Source organism: Pinus tabuliformis, chromosome 6 (assembly GCF_031772625.1).
Source record: "Pinus tabuliformis cultivar Carrire ecotype Pingquan chromosome 6, CPIR1, whole genome shotgun sequence".
In the NCBI taxonomy this organism is placed as follows: Eukaryota; Viridiplantae; Streptophyta; class Pinopsida; order Pinales; family Pinaceae; genus Pinus; species Pinus tabuliformis.
This window is the reverse complement of record NC_142292.1, coordinates 2,087,957,601-2,087,965,753: the sequence shown is the minus strand read 5'-3', so window position 1 is coordinate 2,087,965,753 and position 8,153 is coordinate 2,087,957,601.

Sequence of the window (8,153 nt, the reverse complement as noted above, 5' to 3'; positions counted from 1 at the left end):
TTCAGTTGGTTACTGAAGAAACCAGGGCGTTGGGGCTGAAGATTAAATAATTTATTAGAAAAACATTCGGTGGTTTTTGGCCCGGAGGGGGTTTTCCACCTAAAATTCTTGTGCCTACTATGTTCTTTTATTTACTTTTATTAATGCATAAACATTAATAATAATTGAAGGTTAACTAATGCTATGAAAAGATTTAAAGGTGCTAATTGCTAAGGAACACTGATTCACCCCCCCCTTAGTGTTTTCAACAAGTGGTAGGATTCCTTGTTGCCATATTTTTTACTTTCAATATTTCTTGCCAACCTGAATGCCTTTTCCAATGAATCAGGTTCCCAAAGACAAACCTCATGTTGGATGTTATCCTTTAAAGTCCCTATGAATACATCAATATTATACTCCTCTGGAATATCATTTACCTTTATATTCATTTTTGGAAGTCCTCAATGTATATGCTATTGAACCCTTTTGTTTGAGATTTATCAATTAGCTAAAGAAGGTGTTGCTCTTTGTATCCTCATAATGTGCTATCATTTCCTTTGTGAAAATTTTCTAGGTGACAAGTGCGTTACGAGAAGAAAGCCCTTTATACCATACAAACTAATTCGGGTCTAAATATAAATATGCAATATGTACCTTTTGTGGCTATTGCACATCATGTAGATCAAAATATTGCTCCATCTGTACTATCCAAGTTACCGGATCCTTGACATCAAAATTCCTCATATCTATATTTGGAATATGGTGGGTTTTCAATCCAACTTTAGAGTCTATGAAATCATGATTAACTTTTCTTTTGTTCTTATCATGAGTTTCCTCTACTACCTTTTCGCCATTAGGAAGCCTTTCTTATAGCGACTTTCTCCCACCTTCTTTCAAACCTTCCATGTATTTCTTCAAATCTTCTATGTTTCCATTCAATTTTATTTTTATACCATTGATCTTATTTATCATATCTTCGATCGCATTCTTCAAATCATCCCTCCAATTTTGCTTACTAGGTGTTTCTATTTTCTTGATTCAAGTCATTCTTTTTCTTGCTTTTAGGAGATTGATCTTTAATATGTTGTATCTTTGTAATTTCAGATCCCCAAGGTCTACAATTTCGTCTTGTGGTAGCCCTCTGAGTCCTCTTTACAACCCCACAAGTCTTATCGAGATTGGATTTTCCAAGAAAACGTTATGCCCAATCTCCAATGATGGCTTGATTATATACTAGTTCAGTAGAGCTAACTTGTACAATGTTCCACGTGTCACTGTTTCGACAATGTTCCACGTGTCACTGTTTCGACCTTCGTCCATGAAAAAGATACTCAATAAACTACAATCCGTCCTCTTTCTATCACTTTTTGTAAAATTTGAATCTGATTCTCAGAGAGAAAGTTACGATGATTTTCTTAAGGTCGCCTGATTGAGATGGAATTCTGGAGCCTGTAAAAACCCTACTTTCCTTAGTTCATATCTCCGAAAATATAGTGATAAAAAATCTGAAATTCGGTCACGAGGTTCATCAATATTTTGGATCAAATGGGTTTTAATTTCAGATTTTTAAGCTTCGTAGAAAAAAATTATAGTGAAAATTCCACGATGGCCTTTTTGAAGTAGTGAAACCCTAGAATCCAAAGCTCTGATACCAAATGTTATGAAACCAGCTCACAAAATAGAAGAAAAGATAGATCAATGACTTCAAAATCAACCTCTTCAAGGGGGAAACCTCCTTTACATAAAAATTGAATAATTCTTCGATGATACAAATGACAAGGCCTCCTTTCTATATATAGGATTCTAAGGGGTCACAATATAATTAGAGCCTACATAACAATAATATTTTAAGGGCAGAATAATAACAATAGTGGGATTCTATGGGGCACAGTAATAACAATATGGGGACTACATGGGCACAACAATACAATAAGGTGGTTGTACTATAACAATAAGGGGCTACACTAGTAGTATAGGGACCTAACATTAAAGGTCTGATCATGCAAGAGTAGTTTGTTGCCCTACACTTGCCTTGTGGAGTAGGACATCTACAATAGAATTTGGGAAGTCCTCCATGCCCTAAGTTCATTGTTGGAGAAGGAAATTCAACAGTAATAGTGGGAATCCATCCAACTCTAAGTGTGTCTTCATTAGGCAACACAAGAAGGCACTAGTGGGAATAAATTCCCAAAAGAGTTGAGGAGCAGCAATGGGAAGTTGAGAGTTGTTCACAAATAGAGTTGAGAATAAATCGATAAGAGTCTCGATACGTTGATCCATTGAAGGACTAACAGTCAATCAGAGAGTAGCTAAATTCGCATTTAGTGACCTAATGGAGCTAGTTCATTGTTAGAGGCAGATTGGTGTTGCTACAAATCGGGAGCCAAAGGACTGAGCATGTGTGTTCAAGGTATGACCGAGGGGAGTTGAGAGAGCGCGCTATATTAGCCAAATGGTTAGTGTATCTTGTTCAAGGTAGATTGGCTGTCGAATTGACCGACACCAAGCCCTAATTGTATATCTTTGTATCAATGGATGTATGAGGGCCATTATCCCTGGTATGGGATCCCTAGACTGTTGTATTATCAGTTTGATTAATATAACGAAGTTGGGTTGTTGTATAAATTTGTAAAGGGTTGTGTATATTTTGTGCACTAGTAGATTTACTCATGTGCATTATTCTACAATGCAAATTAATCTTGTTGTGATACTTGTATTGGTAGAATCAGTGATTTAATATTCTATCCTAGACTCCAGTATCGAGGAAAAACAACAAGTTCCCTTTGCAAATTAACCAACCTTTCCATTTGCAAAATTGAACTTGCTATACACTTAGACTCAACCATTGGATCTTGTAAATTAACTATAATCCTACCAACACACCATTTTTGATTTTATAACCCTAGTAAATGACAAATGGTTTCCTAGCAAAATTCCCTTTTAATTTTTAATTTAATTTTTCATCTTGTTGAACAAAATGTACTACAGGGATTTTAATCGATAAAATTAATTTTCAATGGAAGCAAAATAAACAACAAATCTCGAGCACCAATACATAATTTTTTTTCCCTTGAAAATTAAAATTTTCATTAATAAATTTCTTCCATGCTTACAAGGGCTTTCCCAATGTGGGAAAATATTCCCACTGGGAAAATACAAGCTATAACCATTATTCAAAATTTTTCTAGAGAAAATTTTGGGCAACTATAAAACTGTAAGACCCTCTGGAATCACCAAGAAAACCATAGCAAGATGATATGAAGATGATCTAATTTTGTCATTGATGTCAATCCAAGCAGCACTAGGGGCTACCCTAATCTTGCAAGGGAATTTTGACTTGACAACTTGCTCTATTTTGAGTCAAGGATCTTCTAGATAGATTCTAATCGTCGATATGTTTCCGTTAATATATTGCACGCCAAGTAATTCTTCACGGTTTGAGAAATATTCTGTTTGAAGTTAGTAACCCCAGTTAGTGGGATAAAACCCTATGGGGTTATGACTTGACACTCATAATTGGTTTTGTTCATTGAATAGTCAATAATTCATAATTTTTTAAGCTCCTAAAATGCCTCCAACATTCTCTATAGAAGCCCCTCTCAACTCTATAAAAATAAATCTCATATATCCTCCAAATGTAGTGATCGTGGAATGTTCGCTATAACTTCATTTCTGCAAAGTCTTAGATTCTGAAATTAAAACCCATTTGATTCGCAATCTTGATGAACTTCGTGAACGAATTTCAGATCTTGGTTCGCTATATTTTCGGAGATATGATCTGTGGAAGTTAAGGTTTTTGCAGGCTGCTGAATTTCATCTCAAAGAAGTGACTTTGCGAAACTCGTCATAACTCTCTCTCAGAGAAGAGCATTGGAATTCTGTAAATAATGGCGGATAGTGCACGGACTGTAGTTTTATGTGTAACAATTTCAAAGCCGAAGGAGGAAACAGTGACACGTCGTACAAGTTCGCTCTACTGAACTAGTCCATAATTAGGTCATTGTGAGAGATTGGGCATAACTTTGTCTTGAAGAGTACAAATAAGGTTAGACCTATGGCATTGGAAAGAAGACTCAGAGGGCTTCTATAGGACTGAAGATCACATGTTGGGGATTTGAAATCGCAGAGATACATCAGATTAAATATCGTGCTCCTAGAAGGCAAGAAAAACTAGATCAAGTGTTGTCAATGGGTGCAAAGGACCAGACTTTCTAGGGCAACAAAGAGCAAGGTGCAGAAAAATGATGCAATAGAGGTAAGCTACAGGTAAGTATATTATAAGCATGTTCTTCTCTTAATTGCATTAGTTTCTTTGTATTCTAATTTGTTGTTTTTGTTTAGCATTGACATATGTTCTGTAGGATGAGGTAAGTTTTGTTATTATCATGTCATGAGTATTTCTTTAAAGACTTTTTGCAGGTATTATATATTCATCAAGAGAATACTCAATGCATAATCTAATGTTCCGAAGAGTGAGAAAGTGTAGCATGACAAGAGCAGCAATCAAGGTGCAGAACAACAACAAGAAGTTCACCACATGAAGTCTTCAAGTGGGAAGCACTACATACAATCATTGTAAAAGTATCATTGTACAAAATCATTGTAAAATTTGCACAAGTGTCTATTTGCCAAGAGTTGAAGAGGCAATGTCAGGAGGTCTAGGATCATCATTAGGTGGTTGTGTCATAGTTGGGGTTATGGTCTAGTGTTTCTTATTCTTCTACATCATTCTATATCATTGTAAACTGGACCATTTTGCCTAGTATGGTAGTCCATTATTTTTTATTCTTCTATAGGGTGGTAGGGTGGCGCTAGGGTGAGTTGTAGCTCATTGGGTGTTGGGGCATCCGTTCAGCTGACTACTGAAGAATCTTGGGCATTGGAGCGTCCATCCAGTGGGAACTGGAGAAGAATTGTTTTCTAGATTCTAGGAAGTTGGAGCTTTCTTTTCAATTGGAGTTGAATATTAAAGAATTATTAGAAAAACGTTCGGTGGTTTTTGACCCTGAGGGGGTTTTCCACTTAAAATGTTTGTGCCTCCTGTGTTCTTTTATTCACTGTTGTTATTGCATAAACATTAATGATAATTGAAGATTAACTAATGCTCTGAAAATATTTAAAAGTGCTAATTGCTAAGGAATGCTGATTCACCACCCCCCCCCCCCCCCCCCAACAACCCCTCTCAGTATTTTCCAACAATTGGTATTAGAGCTTGGTTCCTTCAATATAAATCTAACAACTAGAAGGAGATCATGGAGCATACTAAGAATGGTGTACCTCTATTCAATGAAAATAATTATGCACTATGGAAAGGAAGAATGGGGGTCTATCTCTTGGCGCAAGGTTACGAAGTATGGGACATTGTTCAAAATGGCTTTATGTAGTGACCAAACCTATAATTTCTTTTTTACTAAAATACATCCATAAGAAAAATAGCATTGGGAATTCAAAAATCATTTAAGCAATATATAAAACTTTTCGGAAATTCTCTTTATTGAACATATCATCAAATTTACATGTTGTTAATTAAAACCATAATGAAGTCATACGAAAGAATACTATACCAACATAGGTACCATTCACTAGGAGACAAGATTCAAACTTCACTTGCCGCTATTTGCCTTCCTTTGTTGTCAGTCGCCTCCAATTGTGAATGTCGATGTGCTTAATCCAAATGCTATGACCCACCGGTTCACCTCCCAGCCTACTCCTTGGGTACTCTCCTTCCCCGTGGACCCCCGAGCTACAATGGGGTTGTACAATGGAGGAATGTAATTAGCTGGTAGAGGAGAGCACTCCTTGGCTCAAGAGTCCCCTCTCTAAAGTCCTCTACCTCACCAAACTCACTATAGCTCGTAGTCACTACTCTGGCATAGTCTCATCCATCCAACATTTGGGTCCAAAAAGTCCCTTCTCCCATGGCTTGCCCCTTCTTTTATAGGAGTCCTCATAGGTGACACTTGGCATTTCATGCATAGTTAATTATTTTTGATAATTCAATAGTTTGATTATTCACCCACCCGTGTGTCACTCTCTCATCAAGGATCTCCAAGATTATTTATTTAAATTTTAATTTAAAAATAATATTTTTCCTCACCTCAACAAGATTCCTATTTCTTCTCCTAGTTGTCTCTTGATCCCCCTTTTTTACTCCTTAATTTGTGTTCATTACTAAAGTCAATTAATGAGTCAAGATTTGATCCCCTATCTACTCCCTAACTTAACTCAAGTTATCTCTTAGATGGATATTCTTATGTTGGTTGTTGCCACATGGAGGTTCTCTATATTTCTCTAAATTTAATTTATTAATCTTATTTTAATTCACCATCCTCTTCTCTTAATTAGGTTTAACTATTTTAGGATTACTATTTATCATTACATTTATGTCCCTATTTCCCCTTTTTACTTAATTAAACTACATTATCTACCTAATATTTTCCAACATGGGAAGGGTAGAGTTTTTAAGGTAAAATATTTTGTTTTTTCCTATGATCCTCTTAACCCAAATTTTATCATTGATTTAATTACCTTGGTTTCTAACATCATTTACCCTTGATTTGAATTTACCTGGTTTTCATTTCTTGATTATATTTATTAATTTATTTATTTTTAATGATTCCATCGCTACCAAGTTTGGTCATGCCCTTCAAGAACTTCCCTTGAAGTTCCAAGGGTGCCACACCTAACAGTTTATTTGTGATGCTAAGGGTGCCAAGTTGGTCGTGCCCTTCAAGAAATTCCCTTGAAGTTCCAAGGGTGCCACGCCACTTGCCCTTCAAGCATTCAGTGGCTACGAGGGGAAAGTATAGGTGCAACGACAGAGACCCTATCATCTATTATGTTGCCTACTATAGTGAGACTAATGGTGTCGGGGATCAAGGAATCTGCCTTGATGCGCGCCCCCCGATAAAATCCTCATGAGCGACCCAACTTTGGGTCATGCCCTCATGACATCGTGATCTTCAAGGCAAAGGTGGTTCAACCTTTTCAGCCCAAGTCACGGCGGGAGTGCTAATGGGTGAGATCAAGGACACTGTCCCACCCATCCCATGCAGTTCCATCCAATTGTATAACCCCACCACCCATATGTGAGTCATTCATCCAAGCAACTAATTTGTGCCTGCAACCACTAACATATCATCAGAAAACATATATAGCAGGTTTCAAAATTGACTTAGAATTTCAAAGATAAAATAATATAAATTTTCATCAAACCATGTGTCGTCAACTCATCATATGCGAGTGCCTCTGGTGGTTTCCTGCCATACTCAAGAATCATCAGTAATAAGGTTTCTCAGTGTTAGTCACTGTCATAATAGCATCATTAACATCACCTAGTCATTCACATCATAGTTCATTGTGAACCAGAACTAATGCAAGTAGGTAACATAGGGGACACATCCATGATGGCTATCATCATCATAACATCGATGGAAACATACATATCCATCAAAGCTATCAACATCGTAACATTAATAGAAAACGTACCTATCCATAAAATCTATCATCATCATGATATCAATAGAGAGCATACATATCCTTTACTGCTATCATCATCATAAATTTAATAGAGACCAAACACAGCCATTTATGCTACAATCATCATAGTATCAATAGATAACATGCATAACCATTAATGCTACAATAATAATACCAATAGAGAACATGCATAATCATTATTGCTACAATCATCATAATACCAATAGATAACACACATAACCATTAGTGCTATCTTCATCATAATATCAATGGAGAACATACATAAACATCACAACCACTAATAATAGATTCATGTGTCTGGATCCTCAACTTGAGTTCCTCAAAGAATAAAGTGTGGGCCTTAGGGCTAAATAAATGTTAATGTCATATCACTGTCAGTCGACTAGAGCGGGGCACTACATACACCCCCTCTTAATACTAGAGTTCGTCTTGAAGTCCTTGGAATAGGTAAGGAAAACAATGATGCATCTCCTTGGCGTCCTCCCAAGTAGCTGAAATGGGACTATAATTGTCCCACTGGACCTTAACCTGGTCCACTAATACTCGGTCCTCTAGTCGGTCCCGATTGAGAGGTGTTATGCAAGGTCTTCCGTATAAGAACGCAAATGGCGCCATCTTGATGGAACTCTAATAACTATTATTGTAAGCAAATTCCACGAGGGGTAAAAAATCTT